General features: G+C 42.7%; 1 long non-coding RNA gene across 1 annotated transcript; it reads right to left on the bottom strand.

The window, feature by feature from the left end:
* Positions 1–1,727: 1,727 nt before the first annotated feature.
* Positions 1,728–2,283, bottom strand: LOC144524010 (uncharacterized). The gene is made up of 3 exons (XR_013502572.1): positions 2,193–2,283; positions 2,026–2,085; positions 1,728–1,940 (listed from the first exon to the last, which is right to left on the bottom strand). It is a non-coding gene; the product is annotated as an uncharacterized LOC144524010 (long non-coding RNA).
* Between the last annotated feature and the right edge of the window lie 16,207 nt (positions 2,284–18,490).

Here is an 18,490-nt window from a genome sequence, read left to right as displayed (position 1 = left end):
ACTGCAGCAGTGAAGTGAAAACACTTTTCAGTAAGGATTCAGTAAGGATCCACTCAAGAGTGGGTGCCCTTCTGCTGCCCTCTATTGGTAGAAGACTTTCATAAACTAAAAGTGGGTATTTTTGCAGTTACAGCAATTATGGAGTTATATTACTATCTTTATTCAAGAGTGCATTATTTCAATTTAAGAGCATTTCTCAGTGATATTACGTTCAGATTTCTTGCTCTCACACACAAATAGTCACTGCTCGTGCTTTGATTTGCTCTGCTTGTGCTCAAACTTTCTGCTTGGACTCAGATATGTTGTTGTTTGGACAGATTTCCTGCTCTCAGCTTTGAACCTTCTCCTCGCATTCAGGCTGATTCTGCTCGCTTGCAAATGTTCTGCTCTCGGATTTCTCCTGCGCGCTCGGATTTGTTTGTGTTATAACCCTATCAAAATTCAACAACCAATAGAATGCCAGCTGTAGTGTTCACCAATGAAATGATCCCTGCCCCGTTGAGGGTGCGTTCACTTTACGTTAGAACGTCTGTTGAGGGCGGCTGCTCTGTAACCAAGTTTATTTACCCCTGTGCCGTCCATTGCTTTATTATAAGTATATGTCAACAATGTGCACAGAATGGTAGACGCACTTTCACCTGCACCCATCAGGAAACGGGAGAAAGCTTTGAAGTGGGACGTATGAAGTTATGTCCACAACTACGAGGGTGAGTAACATAACTTAAGCACCTAGCTAACTAGCATATGGCGCTAGCATATAGCCTAGCTTGATGTCCATAAACAAATAGATTTTCTTGATTGTTTAGCTAGATTGAACGACACATGACGGACAGTATGTGTATATGTGATGACCCCACATGTTCCTGGGGATTTGGCTAATTTCATGTTAGAGCCAGTAGTAAAAAGTAAACTGTAATATAACTGAAAGAACACAAGAAACTGGATTGTTGGTGTCAGTTTCTGCATCACTGTTGTGTGTTGTTCATCAGAAGTCTTCATTCCTTCATATAACATTAGTCTGAAAATGTCTCTTGGGTTCATATGGGACTTGGTTGTTCTCCATACTGCATACACTATATTATTTTTTTGTTTTGTTATATTAGTACAGACAACAGTAAGTATCATTACTTAATCACAGTATATATTATTCTGGTGTACACTGTTGACATGACTCCAGGCTATTGATTATACGTCACTTTAGCTTGCCACTACCTCATAACTTTACCTTAATTGCTCTTGTATAGTTCATTTATCGTCTATTAGTTGTATAAACCTCCTATTTAATTGAATTATTCTTAATATGTGTTGCAATACCTGAATCATCCCTCTTGTGAACACTAGGCTTATCTTATCTTTATTCATAACCCTGCTGGCAAACTCACCTGAACCTGGGTCATCTGTTTGCCAATATCAATGTTCCTGCTACAGTAAATCTTACAGGCAAATTGGACTGTTTCACCGTAGTATGAACCATACATTTTAAGGTTTTGTGTCAAATATTGTGCAATTTGTTATGAATTACTCATTGTTTTGACAAGGTAAATTAAAGCCATTTACCAAGTGTCAGCTCTGGTCAATTTAATTGTACTGTTTTATTTTTATAAATGTTATAGAAAATGAAAAACCAATTTGCCTTGACCAGGGTTTTAATTTGTCTCAAATATGAACATGGTTTTAATAATCTCGCTTATTGCTCTGAAAAACTACAATGATTTAAGACATATCAGTGATACTTATCAACATTTATTGAATTGATTGAAAATATTGGCAGACATTACAGGCACCTATTCATGTAAACAGAGAACACAATAGTTCTCTCTTTTATCACTTGGATTATGCAGGTGATGGTGTAGAAACGTGTGAAGTCCTTGTAGATCTCTGGCACCTTGAGGACAGACAGATCCAGCAACTCTCCACTGTTGTCTTTGTATAGTGTGCTCCTATTAAAGACAAATTCATAGACATCAACACATAATATATTAGCTGTACATAGCTTTCTTTAACATCATTACTATCTTACCTTACCTTCTCTGATTTGGTTTTGTGGACAGCAGTCATTTTCTCTCCCAGGCCTGGTTGTGCACCCTGTGAATTTAAGCAAAAAACATAAATGATAAGTGTATGTAACATGATTTTACTATTACATTATTATTATTTTTTTTTACAATTACATTATTATCAGACTTGCCAACCTTCTTGGTTTGTGCCACTGCTGCCTGTCCTCTGCACACAGGTGAGTAATGTACTGACTGGAACAACACTGGTCCATGCACACAGTGCAGCTATGATGCAGCTCAACAGGAATACTTCAGTCACACCTGGAAGAAGAGAAACAAACAAACAAAAATACTTGTTCTTTTCTGCTCAGTTTGCTTTGTATTAATTAAAAAAATAACCAATATTTAAGTTGCAAATAAAGCATATCATTTCTAGATCTGTTTTATTGTAGTGGTTAAATTGTACTTAACAGACTGATATGAATTCCTCATTTTCAGACTAATGTTATATGAAGGAATGAAGACTAAATTCTGATGAACAACACACAACAGTGATGCAGAAACTGACACCAACAATCCAGTTTCTTTTGTTCTTTCAGTTATATTACAGTTTAGTTTTTACTACTGGCTCTAACATGAAATTAGCCAAATCCCCAGGAACAAGGTTAACCAAACGAGGAAAAAATACAAAGTGGGGTCAACACATATAAACATACTGTCCGTCATATGTCGTTCAATCTAGCTAAACAATCAAGAAAATCTATTTGTTTATGGACATCAAGCTAGGCTATATGCTAGCGCCATATGCTAGCTAGCTAGGTGCTTAAGTTATGTTACTCACCCTCGTAGTTGTGGACATAACTTCATACGTCCCACTTCAAAGCTTTCTCCCGTTTCCTGATGGGTGCAGGTGAAAGTGCGTCTACCATTCTGTGCACATTGTTGACATATACTTATAATAAAGCAATGGATGGCACGGGGGTAAATAAACTTGGTTACAGAGCAGCCGCCGTCAACAGACGTTCTAACGTAAAGTGAACGCACCCTCAACGGGGCAGGGATCATTTCATTGGTCAGCACTACAGCTGGCATTCTATTGGTTGTAGAATTTTGATAGGGTTATAACACAAACAAATCCGAGCATGCAGGAGAAATCCGAGAGCAGAACATTTGCAAGCGAGCAGAATCAGCCTGAATGCGAGGAGAAGGTTCAAAGCTGAGAGCAGGAAATCTGTCCAAACAACAACATATCTGAGTCCAAGCAGAAAGTTTGAGCACAAGCAGAGCAAATCAAAGCGCGAGCAGTGACTATTTGTGTGTGAGAGCAAGAAATCTGAACGTAATATCATTGAGAAATGGTCTCAAATTGAAATAATGCGCTCTTGAATAAAGATGGTAATATAACTCCATAAGCAATACAATAATTTCACTTCTCATTGTAAGTGTCCTTTAAATTAATTGAATTAATTTGGGAAATTGTCCTGCAAATGTCAAAAATTGCATTGTCCTCAGCAGTGTGTCAGCGTATAATGAACAGTGGAAAGTTCATAAATATTGTAATGCCTGAAAACCAAACTGAGTAATTCAGTGTCTCAGTCTGGGACCCAAGCTAATTAAAAGATCAGTTTTCCTGTCAGTTGGAAACCCACCAGAGACAAACTTTGGGCATGTTTAATGTTTTATTTATATTATATTTATTTTATATTTAAGTAGATACATTTGTAAACAAATATATTTTAATGTTTAAGATTAATTCTCCAAAGCTTTTAAAAAAAAACATCCCTTCTTTAATAAAATATGTTTTAATGGTGTATCTCTTTACATATCTGCTGAGCATCATGGTCAATCAGTAATGGCATATTCATACCTGAGAGTTGCCAATCTTCTGGTGTTAGTGTCTGTTCAGCCGGATCAGTTTATGTGTTAAGTGCCTTGTTCAAATGCACATTGATGGTAGTTGCTCTGGAGGGGAAAACATCACTTATCAGTTATTGCAGCATATTGCAGGATTGCGGTTTAATTTTTTTTCCTGATAGACTAGGGATCATCTGAGTTCAACAGTCTGCTCTCAATTTTACACTCTTCATCACATTGTAAAAGTAGGTGCTTGTTTGCTAAACACACAGACACATACACAGGGTGATGTGTGAATGTCAGTAAGTGTCATTGTATGAACACAGCTTCAGAGAAATGTGTTTTCTTAATTCCCTGTCTACCTTTTAGATATGTTCTCCATCCTCCTATTTGTATCTCATTTCCCTTTTTTCATCAGAAGTTGGATTATTGAACATCTCTCTCACATAGTCCCCTTTAGCCTCCAAGGGACAGAAGAAAATAAAGCTGCTTTGAAACTATTTTCAGTTTTGTGTTAGATCGATGGCTGCAGCAGAGCAGCACAGCTCTTTTTCACAGCCACTAACTCCAGCTCCTCCTGGGAGATCCCCAGATGGCCCCTGGCAGTCAGGGAAATTAAATCCCTCCAGAGTTTCCTGGGTCTGCCCAGAGGTTTTCTCCCTGCTGGCCATGCCCGGGGGAGGCACAGGAGCGAGCAGCCTGTCAAAAGAGAGTAAGCCTGCCTTCTCTGTGGAGAAAATCCATTTCATCCGCCTGCACTTGGATCTTGTTGTTATCAAAACCAACAGGCCTTACATGCAGGGGTGTAGCAGCGGAAGCATTAACATTTGGTAATAGCAAGCTAAGTGGTTGCCACAATGTACATTAGATTCAACATATGTCCAGGAAATACCAGTGCCAAAAATACCATTTTATCAATACTAATGGTAACAAAATTCATCACTTCCCGTTAAGAGCCAATGGGCATGGCAAACCTTAGGTACCAAAAAGCCTGCATGTAAACAATGTTACACGCAGGCACCAACAAAAGCTGCTAACACATTACCCACAGAACTAGCTAGCTAACTCTATAAACTCCATGAGGTAGTCTATTTAAAGGGGTAAAGGCTCTCAGGCTCATTTCAACGTTCCTAAAACATATTAAAAAGTTCTCCATTTTGTTGAAATATGTTAGCTAGTTGTAGGCTGTTGGGTCAACTGCCCCAAGGCTTGCAATTGCCTTTTTAACAACACACTTTGTTTACTTAACACCACAACATTAAACTTTTAGCTTCCAGTGTGTTAGCTAGAAAGTTGTGTACTATTATATGTTGTAATGTGGTTGCTTGTGTTCATGCTATTGTTAGCTACCAACAGTATTCAAACAACTGTGTGTGCAAGCAGTTCTTTCACGTTTTTTTCACTTGAGTGCTGATGGAAGCTAGCTAACGTTAGCTGATGGGAGCCTAGAGCTAGCTAGCCTGTAAACGCTAACAAAGCTGGCTGTAAAAATGTAATTAGAGGAGAAGCAGACTATATTTTTTACAGACACAGCAATGCCTGATATGTTTCTTACATCTGTTTTGTTGCTGTTTGTCAAAAGTGTGAATGAATGTGACATGTGAACCACATAATGCTGTCTCTCTGCTTCTCTGTTTCTCATTGAGCCTGAACACAGGTAATAAGGTAAATTAAGGGGGACAAATTAATTATTAAATTGTTAGGAGTGGCAAGCCTCCCTGTCTTCCCATAAAATCACAACAATGACAACATGCTTGTTAATAAATTACATATGTGCTCAATAATTGATGTCAAGCTTATGACTTATTGTATCCCTGTATACTACTTATCTATGGTTGTGTTGTTAAAAAGAAAGTTGTGAACAATTTATGCAATGGGTATCATGTAACTTACAGTAAACATGGGTCATGACCCTGTGAGTCAACCAAACAGCCAAAATCATAAATTCAATACAGAATTTATGATTTATTTTTGTTTGTTTACATTTTACATTTTGGGCGGGAAAAGCCAGCGGGACTTCCCGCATGCTGGGAGGGACTGCTGTGCGAGGACTGGGCCGCCTGTGAGTGCTTTCAGATGGAGGAGGGGCCCACGGAAGCACCCGCTGCTCATTGAAAAGAGTAAGAAAAAGTCTCCAATAACGCCACAAAAAGTCGCTAGATTTGACGCTAGTCGCTTTTTTGAAAAAAAGTCGCTGAAGGGGTCAGAAAAGTTGCTAAATCTAGCGACAAAGTTGCTAAGTTGGCAACACTTTTTGCAGAGCCACCATCGCTACGTCCGGAGCGCTGCCCAAGACGATTGTGATTGGTTTAAAAATATGCAAATAACCCAGTTGTTTTTTTCCTCCTATCCCAGAATGTATGTTTGGTACAGCCAGACCTTACTCCACAGCGCTGCCTGTGGAGATAGGTCTGGCAATGCGAGACTACATATCCACTAAATGAATAAAGAGACGCAGCATGCATATTGTATATAAGACGTAAAGATACAGAGAGAAGGAAAAGTAAAACAAAGAAAAGGACAACATTGTAAGAGCCACACACATAGATTAATCTGATTTCCAGCACCTTAAAAACAATGTGGTAGAAGAGTTTTTGATTGCTTTACCCTTTTCGCCCATCTTCTTGTTGGTAGTGGTTCAATGTTTTCACAAATGTCTACTGGTACACATAAATGATCATATATCTACTGTAAATTTTCATCAGTTAATTTAACCAGAAAATCAATGTATGGATGTATTAAGAGAAACTGTATACTTCCTCTGGCCGAGCCAATTGACTTTCTGTTGACTCCTGTTGCATATGGCTGCCATCGTATGAATGGGACAAAATAATCATAATGCGTCATCTGGACTTTTAAGTTATTTTTTTTGTTTGTAAATAATTTTTTATTGTGTGAAAGCTAAATAAGTGAAATCAAAATAAAAACTCTGCTTCAACTTGTTTACATATGGCTATGTGGTTTAAGGATTATATTGATCAGAGGCCCGCTACAGATAATAAAATCAGTTTCAGGATTTGGTACTTTGGTACTTTCAAGAATTTCCCAATTTGGGATCAATAGAGTACATCTATCTATCTATATATGTGTAAAGACACAATTTGGTCAGACTTTAAAAACATTGATCTAGCCCTATAATGCAGCAATCTTTTTTTCACAAATGTACTGTTTTACTGCCGCTCCACTTCTATTGATTGTGCAAGGGGAAAATTCACCTCACAGCACATCGCTGTTTCTGGGGGCTCGACATAGATCTACGTCTTTCACTTTGGATTTCACTTCTAATTGTCATATTTCCACGGGCGGAGTCTGTCAGTATCAGTCATTTTGACGAAAACGTACTTTTCTGTTGATGCATGTTTCCCTTAGTGGGATAATTAAGCTCATAGGAAAGATAAAATCAGAAAATCAGAAGAAAACAAAAGGTAAACGAGGCAAACAAGATTTGCAAATTGGCTAAAATGGAGAAAATTTAGTTGTAACTAACAATTTTTTCCCGTGAGGTATGTGGACAAAAAACATAAGTTGTCAAGTGGGAAAAAAGTTTGGGCAAACAAATAATTTAAAAAAATTGCACTACCAGAAAACAACACATTGACGCTAAAAATTAAGGCTTGATCATCCTTTTTCCTTTCACAAACCGCTGCTTATGAGTGTATGAAACCGCTCTCTGATGGCTTTGTTTGGGCTCATTGGAATTAGATGCATGTCATTAACTTTTGAGGTTAAGGATTTGAAACTTTGCTCCGGACCTTTGATTCATGATCCCTTCATGAGCATTTTCTCCCACAGTCTCCACTGTATTTTAGTGAATTAAGCGGAAAAACCAAAAACATGCGGAGTGCTTTACAAAATGAGACATTAAGCATTGCTGAAGTGAACAGAGTTGGCTAACGCTGAACTTCTTACACCACATAACTACTGTCACTCTTTCCCTCTCTTTTTCTTTCTTTTTTTCCCCACTCTTTCTTTTGCCATCCCTCGGGTGCCCCTTTCAACCCTTCATCTCATTTTCTCTGCTTTTAGTCTCTCAAACTTCCTCTCTTTCTCTTCTTGTCATTCTGCCTCTCATCAATACATTTATTTATCTCTTCCTTCCCATTATCCCATCATGTTTCTCTCTATTTAACTCTCTTTCTATTTCTCTTGCCCCAGACAGTCTCTGTATTTGTATGAGCAGAGGGAAACTGTGCTACTAATTAGCATCCTTCCGTTGTTCTGTACCGGGCTGGTGACCGGAGTAACGGCTTCACGCTTCACTGCTCACACACACACACACACACACACACACACACTCACAAATCACCCGCTTAAAGCACGCATTAATATCATGCTGTCACACAGAATTTTCTTTCTATTGACCAAGTCTCTCTCTCTGCATAAGACAAAGACATATTCCAGCCCTGCCAATGCAGAATGTTATGTGCTCAGTTTGTAAAATGGCTAAACATTTATGTAAAATAAAAAAACAATTGATGTTGCTGGCTTTTTAAAATATTCATCCATGATGGTCACATTTTCCTTGCAATAACGCAACTAAGTTGTGAACACAACATTAGCCAAGTTTCTATTTAAATCCATCCATCCATCCATCTTCATCCGCTTATCCGGGGTCGGGTCGCGGGGTAGCAGCTCCAGCAGGGGACCCCCAAACTTCCCTTTCCCGGGCCACATTAACCAGCTCCGACTGGGGATCCCGAGGCGTTCCCAGGCCAGGTTAGAGATATAATCCCTCCACCTAGTCCTGGGTCTCCCCGAGGCCTCCTCCCAGCTGGACGTGCCTGGAACACCTCCCTAGGGAGGCGCCCAGGGGCATCCTTACCAGATGCCCGAACCACCTCAACTGGCTCCTTTCGACGCAAAGGAGCAGCGGCTCTACTCGAGCTCCTCACGGATAACTGAGCTTCTCACCCTATCTCTAAGGGAGACGCCAGCTACCCTCCTGAGGAAACCCATTTCGGCCGCTTGTACCCTGGATCTTGTTCTTTTCGGTCATGACCCAGCCTTCATGACCATAGGTGAGGGTAGGAACAAAAACTGACCGGTAGATTGAGAGCTTTGCCTTCTGGCTCAGCTCTCTTTTCGTCACAACGGTGCGATAAATTGAATGTAATACCGCACCTGCTGTGCCGATTCTCCGACCAATCTCCCGCTCCATTGTCCCCTCACTCGCGAACAAGACCCCAAGGTACTTGAACTCCTTCACTTGGGGTAAGGACTCATTCCCTACCTGGAGAAGGCACTCCATCGGTTTCCTGCTGAGAACCATGGCCTCCAATTTAGAGGTGCTGATCCTCATCCCAGCCGCTTCACACTCGGCTGCGAACCGATCCAGTGAGTGCTGAAGGTCACAGGCCGATGATGCCATCAAGACCACATCATCTGCAAAAAGCAGCGATGAGATCCCCAGCCCACCGAACTGCAACCCCTCTCCACCCCGACTACGCCTCGATATCCTGTCCATAAATACTACAAACAGGATTGGTGACAAAGCGCAGCCCTGGCGGAGGCCAACTCTCACCTGAAACGAGTCCGACTTACTGCCGAGAACCCGGACACAGCTCTCGCTTTGGTCGTACAGAGATTGGATGGCCCTGAGAAGGGACCCCCTCACCCTGTACTCCCGCAGCACCTCCCACAGTATCTCCCGGGGCACCCGGTCATACGCCTTCTCCAGATCCACAAAACACATGTAGACTGGTTGGGCATACTCCCAGGCTCCCTCCAGGATCCTTGCGAGAGTAAAGATCTGGTCCGTTGTTCCACGACCAGGACGGAATCCGCATTGTTCCTCTTCAACCTGAGATTCGACTATCGACCGAACCCTCCTTTCCAGCACCTTGGAGTAGACTTTACCGGGAGGCTGAGAAGTGTGATACCCCTGTAATTGGCACACACCCTCTGGTCCCCCCTTTTTAAAAAAGGGGAACCACCACCCCGGTCTGCCACTCCTTAGGCACCGTCCCAGACTTCCACGCAATGTTGAAGAGGCGTGTCAACCAAGACAACCCCTCCACACCCAGAGCTTTAAGCATTTCTGGACGGATCTCATCAATTCCTGGGGCTTTGCCACTGTGGAGTTGTTTAACTACCTCAGCAACCTCCACCAGGGAAATTGATGCCAATCCCCCCCTCATCCTCCAGCTCTGCCTCTACCATAGAGGGCGTATTAGTCGGATTTAGGAGTTCCTCAAAGTGCTCCTTCCACCGCCCTATTACCTCCTCAGTTGAGGTCAACAGCGTCCCCATCCTTACTGTACACAGCTTGGATGGTTCCCCCGCTTCCCCCTCCTGAGGTGGCGAACGGTTTTCCAGAAGTAACTTGGTGCCGACCGAAAGTCCTTCTCCATGTCTTCTCCGAACTTCTCCCACACACGCTGCTTTGCCTCTTTCACGGCAGAGGCTGCGGCCCTTCGAGCCCTTCGGTACCTTGCAACTGCCTCCGGAGTCGTCTGGGATAACATATCCCGGAAAGACTCCTTCTTCAATCGGACGGCTTCCCTGACCACCGGTGTCCACCACGGTGTTCGTGGGTTACCGCCCCTTGAGGCACCTAAGACCCTAAGACCACAGCTCCTCACCGCAGCTTCAGCAATGGAAACTTTGAACATTGTCCACTCGGGTTCAATGCCCCCAGCCTCCACAGGGATGCACGAAAAGCTCTGCCGGAGGTGTGAGTTGAAAGTCTGTCGGACAGGGGCCTCCTCCAGACGTTCCCAATTTACCCGCACTACCCGTTTGGGCTTACCAGGTCTGTCCAGAGTCTTCCCCCACCCCCTGACCCAACTCACCACCAGATGGTGATCGGTTGACAGCTCCGCCCCTCTCTTCACCCGAGTGTCCAAAACATATGGCCTCAGATCAGATGAAACGATTTATAAAATCGATCATTGACCTTTGGCCTAGGGTGCTCTGGTACCAAGTACACTTATGAGCATCCCTATGTTCGAACATGGTGTTCAGTTATAGACAATCCATGACTAGCACAGAAGTCCAACAACAAACAACCACTCTGGTTTAGATCAGGGAGGCCGTTCCTCCCAATCACGCCTCTCCATGTGTCTCCATCATTACCCACGTGCGTCCCATAGCAGAACTATGGAGTCCCCGACTGGAGCCCCATGCAGGACTCCACTCAAGGTCTCCAAGAAGGCCGAATACTCTGAACTCTTGTTTGGTGCATATGCACAAACAACAGTCAGAGTTTTTCCCCCCCCACAACCCGCAGGCGTAGGGGGAGGCGACCCTCTCATCCACCGGGTTAAACTCCAACGTAGCGGCGCTCAGCCGGGGGGCTTGTGAGTATCCCCACACCCGCCCGGCGCCTCACACCCTGGGCAACTCCGGAGAAGAAAAGAGTCCAACCCCTTATCCAGGAGTATGGTTCCAGAACCAAGACTGTGCGTAGAGGTAAGCCCCACCAGATCTAACCGGTAGCGCTCCACCTCCCGCACAAGTTCCGGCTCCTTCCCCCCACAGAGAGGTGACATTCCACGTCCCCAGAGCCAGCCTCTGCTGCCCGGGTCTGGTCCGTCGAGGCCCCTGACCTTCACTGCCACCCATGTGGCAGCGCACCCGACCCCAGCGGTTCCTCCCACAGGTGGTGGGCCCATGGGATGGAGGGATGTCCGCCACGTAGCTTTTTTCGGGCTGTGCCCGACCGGGCTCCGTGGCAAACCCGGCCACCAGACGCTCGCTGACGAGCCCTCCATCTGGGCCTGGCTCCAGACGGGGGCCCCGGGCTTCCTCCGGGCAGGGTCACTTCATCCCTTCCTCAACTTTTCATAGGATTTTTTAACCATTCTTTGTCTGGCCCCTCACCTGAGACCACTTTGCCTTGGGAGACCCTACCAGGAGCACAAAGCTCCAGACAACACAGCCCTCAGGTTCATAGGGACACACAAACCTCTCCACCACGATAAGGTGATGGTTCCCGGAGTTCTATTTAAATGCAGTGGAAATTTGGAAATCCAAATTTTCAGAAAATCGACAAAAGAAAAATGGAAATTAATGCTTGTTTCCATCTGCTACCATTATAGCTCCAGTTTTCCACTCGCAGATCAGGCTGGCATCTTGAGACAGAGAAAATTTGGAGCCGTTCGCCAAACGACCAACCAATCAGCGTTGGTTTCTGTCTATCACCACCTATGTTGGTGATAGACAGAAACCAACGCTGATTGGTGATGGTTTATCCAATCAGCTAACCAGTATTTTCGCCCCTTCCCAAAAGTTCTTCAACGGAAAGTTCCCAGATGGATATGCCGAGCAAATGCGAAGCAATCCATGTGGTGGAGTCAGGTTACTACCATTAAGCGAATATTAGAAATTACAGCAGGTGGCGCTAATTCTCCTGTCGGGTGCCATTAAACCATTGCAGAGGAAGAGAGCATCACAAACGGTCAAAACAATGTACTGCCAATGTGCTCTTGAGCAAGGCACCGAATCCCCAACTGCTCGGGGTGCCTTTCCATGGGCAGCTCCCTCACTCTGATATCTCTCCATTACTGAGCATGTGTGTGTAATTCAGGCCTGTGTGTAATGTGTGTAATAACAACAGAGTGAAAACATTGTAATTTCCCCTTGCAGGATTAATAAAGTATACATTATTAATTATTATTAATATTAATATTATTATTATTATTATTATTATTTGTATTATTTGTATTATTATTATTATTATATCTCTCCACACAGATGTGATTTTTTCATCTGTTGCTAAGTTTAGTCTCTTCAGTGAAGCGAAGGCTTGAGTGGTCGTCATGATTAATTCACTAAACCTGTTTTCATTTTCTCCAGGGGTTGATGCAAAGACTGTGCACTGTAAGTGAAGCCAAAACATCTTGATCACCCTCTGGCTGGCTGCAGTATAGGTTATAAATCTCGCCCCCTCCATGTTAGAAAGACCAAACAAAAAAATTAAAGTACACATCAAATACATTTTTCCCAAAGTTGTTTTCTGTCATTTTAGGTAGTTCTTATCACGCAGGTGAAGTGTCATTTGTTTGATAGGATGGTTTTATTAGTTATTTGATGCTATAAAAATGTTGTCATGATTGACAGCTGTGATTGAGTCGCGATTGGTTGAGCGGGTGCATGGGCGGGACTTCATTGCCACGGCTCCACTGCCCATCCCGATCACTACTGCGCAGACTTTGTCTAAATGAAACTCAGTGGAAATTCTTTCAGGGAGACTTCTAATAACTTCAATCACCTCTCTCTCTTCCTAAAACTGATCAGCTGGTTCGAGGCGTTCACTTTTCAGTTAAACCAATCAGAATCGGGCATAAATTTCACAAGCCAATCACAGCATTACATCTCTGCTTTAAATCTGTTTCTCTCTCTGCTGCCGTCAGCTGTCATTTCAGGCAGAGAGTGCAACCCTCCTCCTCCCCTTCCACCTCCAGTCATCGTCACCCACGGCACCCTGAGTCTTCCTCCGGCAGACCACTCCCGTCGACTCCTTCGGTCCGGTCTTCGGGCTCCTTCACCACCACCACCAGTGTCTAGACTCCAATCGGGGGGATATGTTTTGGCTTCTCTACCCCTTTAAAAATTATTTTGTAACGATGGAGTCTAATCTCCAAAGACTCTGTACATTTCATATTATGCATATGTACAATAAACCTTTGCATATCTACAACAAAGTCTCTCCTGATTGAATTACAATTACAAGATGGCAGTGCCCGTATCTGGGATATTTTGGCTTCACTTTTGTAAAGTGGGAGGTAATGGAGACGCGTCGTCCATCTTTATATACAGTCTATGATTTTTTATGAGTTTTTTTTTCTTCTAATTTTCTGCGTTTCCTTCCAGTTGTTTATATGCGCAAACTTCTTCCAGCAAAAAATCAGCTGGATGGAAATGCACCTATTGACATATCATCATCATTTAAGTTGATATAGCGAACTTGCTTTCAAACTAGTCTTTTGTTGTTCTCTTCACTAACGCAAAATGGAGAAAACTAGTGAGCCGCGCTGACTTGATAATACCAAGCAACCAGAGAAATTATGTGAGGAAGCAATTTGGATTCAACACCCTGGATTTTTTACTCTCCGTTTCTCTCCATTCACACAGGTCAGCACTATCAAGACGGTATGAATTCGTATGCTATTGCGTTTGAGAGCAAATCCAACCGCAATGATTCTATTGACGTTGGTGTTTCGGATGCCTTTGTCTTGGTCTTCCTCCTTATGCCTCTCATCTCCCTCCTCCTCTCACACATTTTCCTCTGCTGTTCTCTCTGTCCCTCCTCTTCCTCCACATCTCCTCTTTCCCGCCATCCCAACAATGGACAGATTACAGAATAATTGGTGGAAAGTTTGGCTTTCTCTTCACACTGGGCCTCTTGCATTTAAATGGTCTGATGTCTGATGGCACATTAATGGTTCACGCAACACAGAAGTGTGCATTTGCTGGCAACTGTGTGTGTGCGTGTGTGTGTGTTCTTGAGGCTTTCTACTGGTATTAGTGTAGGTGTCTGTTCGCCTAATTTTATATTTTTTGTATGTCAGTGATGAAGTATGTTCTCATATGTGTGTGGGGTTTAATGGATTCCTTAGCTAGACAGATCTTTGGCTTAGCTCTACTGCGGCCCCTGCAAAGCTATTATCTCCCCATACACTGTGTACACACTTCCTCCATGTGGGTGGGTGTGTGTGTGTGTGTGTGTGTGTGTGTGTGTGTGTGTGTGTGTGTGTGTGTGTGTGCGTGTGTGTGCGTGTGTGTGTGTGTGTGTGTGTGTGTGTGTGTGTGTGTGTGTGTGAGTGTGAGAGAGAGAGAGACAGAGAGAGAGTGAGTGAGAGAAAGCCAACTTTTAAAGGGGGCTATCATAACATCCTCATGTCGCTTTGAACACACACACACACACACACACACACACACACACACACACACACAACACACATGACAACGGTCCACATTTGAAGTATTTTTTAGAGGAAAAACCCCTGACCAATACATCCCTTTTTTATCATCCCTCTCATCTAACTACGCAAACTTTAGTCCTTACTTAAAGGAGAACTCCAGGCAATTTTTACATTAAGAACTCCAGGTAATTTTTACATTAATCTTTGAACGCTATAGGTATGTGAGTACTGTCGATAGCAAAAAAAACGAGCCGAATCGGTGCTAGCAACATGGAGCTGCTGCAGCTAATGCCGAGAGCTCCCACTTAGCTAAAACAGCAGTTTTGGGGGCATATCATAAAGAGTGCCTTTGTGCCTCTTTAACAGACCTCTTTGCAAAATGCAATTAAAATGTCTGTGCAACATGAACAGGGCCCTTACATGACAACAAGATGCGTTTTCAACTCAGACATTGTTTAAATTCACTTACCCTGTTAGCTGCTAGCTGCCGTCTGGGATGAGTGAGTGTGTTCAGCCAGGCTTCAGTAATAATCATCACACAGCAGTTCTGTGTGTATTTGTAGCATACAGTAATGTGAACAAATTAGGACACCCATGCTAAAGTTGACTAAAAAGAGAAAAAAAAAAAAATCATCTTTAGGAAATTGATCTTAATGCCTTAATTACAAAAATGAGGAAAAATCCAATCTTTAAGGACACCAATTTTTTTTGTGAATGAATAATGTAGCGTACCACATCCCCTTCACCATACCTAGAGACTAGCATGGTTTTATTTCAGTTAGCCTAATAGCTGCTTTGATTTGCATTGAGAGATGATTTTATGGAAAGTACCCCATGCCAATCTCCAGGTATGGTGAAGGGTATGTGATGATGTGGGGCTATTTTAATTGCAAAGGCCAAGGGAACTTTATCAGGATGCATAGTATCCTGGATCCATGAAATAACTGGCCTTTAGAAATAAAAATCTGCCTGCCTCTATGGGAATTTAACATAGGGGTGTACTTACTTATGCCCCCTGTATTTTAAGGAAGAACATTTATTTATTTACGCTACATTATTCATTCACAAAGAAAATTGGTGTCCTTAAAGATTGGATTTTTCCTCATTATTTTAATTAAGGCAAAAAGATGATTTTTTATTCCTCTTTTTAGTCAACTTCAGCATGGGTGTCCTAATTTTTTCACATGACTGTATATATCCATTTTGTGTGCGATCCATCTGGCGTTGGTGAATAGTAGTCTCTGCAGTGGCGAACTATGTGTTAGTTGCCTTAGCCAGGCTAGCAGGCCAGACCAGCATCCTTCTACTTCCTCCCCGCCTTCCCTGCCTGCCGCGGCCAACTACAATCCACGGGCGCCCGCTGGTCTGGTGGATGTCCTCCAGAGGACAGTTCATGGTTTTGCGGCAAAATTTTTGCGGCGAAAAAAGTTTATTTCCCCCTCAAAAATAGGTAATTGAGCACTGTAGTGGTTATGACCATATCAGTGACTATGCAACTACATGGAAACGGGCCAAATGATGCCTGTTTCTTGTAAAGTAACAGCGTTACAAGAGACTGGCTGTAGTCTTGCGCTGAAGACCCGCTGGAATTCAGTTGTAGCAGGAAAAGGTGTGCAGATCGGAGCGTAGCGTGTGAAGAGTGAAGAGTGGAGGTGTTCACAAGGGAAGAAGCTTGGAGTAACGTAACTATGGAGCTAGAGCTAGCCTTCAGTAACGCTATTACTGTACAAGAAACAGGCATCATTTGGCCCGTTTCCATGTAGTTACATAGTCACTGATATGATATGCCCCCAAAACTGCCGTTTTAGCTAAGTGGGAGCTCTCGGCATTAGCTGCAGCCCGGAGTTCTCCTTTAAGCTCTTATTCTAGGCCACGAGAACGTCTTTCTATTAGTCCTGCATGTAGTCCTGTCATTATAGTCCAACAGGTGTAAGTCCTAGGTTTGAGTTTAATTCTAGATTTAGTAGTCAAAGTGGGCGCTCATAGACAGAAACAACTTGCCAGAGACCTGTTCACTTCCAACTAAATAGGTTTTGAAGGCTTTCTGCTCACCCAAAAAACCCCGGAAATTAACAAATCAAGAGAATGTGCCAGACATGCTGTACCACAGGACCTGCTAGTCAAACAGTAGTCATACTTTTAACCTTAATCCCACCAGACCAGCTTTAGTCCTAATCTAAACTCTCTAGTCCAACTTGCCCAATTTCAGTTAAAAGTAGCTCTAATCATTTTACAGAATGGACCCTTTACATTATGACAGGTCAAAAAAGTCCTCAGGTCTTTAATAAACCCCTGTCCCCTTAAAAACCATAAATCAGAGTTAAATAATACACTGCTTTTCTCAAGCATAGTAATACAAGTAGCCTACACACAAACACACACACTTTGTGTGTCTGAATGGGCAGTTAAATAATGCCATATGTAGCTCCAGCGCCTTTGTTTCATTGCAAGGATATTTTTTTTCTCTTGCTGCTTCCCATGTTGTGTTTGATTGATGGTCTAATTTACTAGAATATCACACTGACACACACACACACACACACACACACACACACACACACACGCATGCATGCGCACACACACACACACACACACACACGTGCATACAAAGACAAAGTCAGACTGGTGGTGTGTTAGAAGGCTGATTTTGCAGAGGCAGATCCAAATGTCTGTGGACAGGCTCAGTTAGTGATACTCTTATAGTGTGTTTCACTCTTTCAGAGATACTTAAAGAAAACCTACTAAAATTATCTTTTACAGAGTGATATGAGTTACAAAGATGCACATAAGAAGAGTTTTCTTTCTTTCTCAGTTACTCAGGACAATCTTTAGATCTTGCTGTGGACAATTTCTGCTATTATTATACTCTGAGCGTAACAAACAAAATTCCAATCACCCCCACTGTATTAGAGTGGTGGCAGAAGTCTCAGCCCTGAATATCTAAAAATCTTCCATGTCTTCCACATATTCCATGTGTGATTTGGGTAAACTGACCCACAGCTTTAAAACCTGGAAACAATTCAGTAGGCTGTGCAATACAGTTCTATAAAGCTATTTGTTACTTGCTGAAGGTCTTGAACACATATACAGTACACTCTGTGTATTAATGGCTGGGCAGCCATGTGTTTGTGTGATTTAGGGTTCAGTAATAATACCTCATTAAACTCTAACCTCTGTGATTAAACTACTGATTGAGCAGCAGCACATCTGCACAGCTGACCCTGTGTGTGTGTGTGTGTGTGTGTGTGTGTGTGTGTGTGTGTGTGTGTGTGTGTGTGTGTGTGTGTGTGCGTGTGTGTGCGTGTGTGTGTGTGTGTGTGTGTGTGTGCTTTCAGGATTGTTTAGATATATGCTGACAGACACAGGATCTCTGAGGTGTAATGGCCATGAATATTACTCTTTGTAATCAGGGATGGGAGGGTTACTTTAGAAATGTATTCCAATACAATTATTAATTACCTGTTAACAGTAACAACAGTAACCTAACCCAAGTATCGCAATAATACTGTAAAGTAACGTAACTTGATTACTTTCTGTTACTTGTGGATTACCTCAATACAAAATATGGGCATAACTTTCACTGTACTGTGATGTTGTTCCTCTTTCTTTAGTTCTGCTTTAAATACAAAACAATGGTGAAACCCAGTAAAAAACATTTTAATGGTAACATTAGAAGCCAGGATAATGAATTGGCAGCTGTGGGCTATGGTATCACTCCAGATTAGAGTGGTGTTGTGTGAGGCTCGGTAAGTGTTGCAAAGTGTGCGCATGTGC

Source organism: Sander vitreus, chromosome 10 (genome assembly GCF_031162955.1).
Source record: "Sander vitreus isolate 19-12246 chromosome 10, sanVit1, whole genome shotgun sequence".
Lineage (NCBI taxonomy): Eukaryota > Metazoa > Chordata > Actinopteri > Perciformes > Percidae > Sander > Sander vitreus.
Note: the sequence above shows the minus strand (reverse complement) of the source record. Positions and strands in the feature narration are given on the sequence as shown.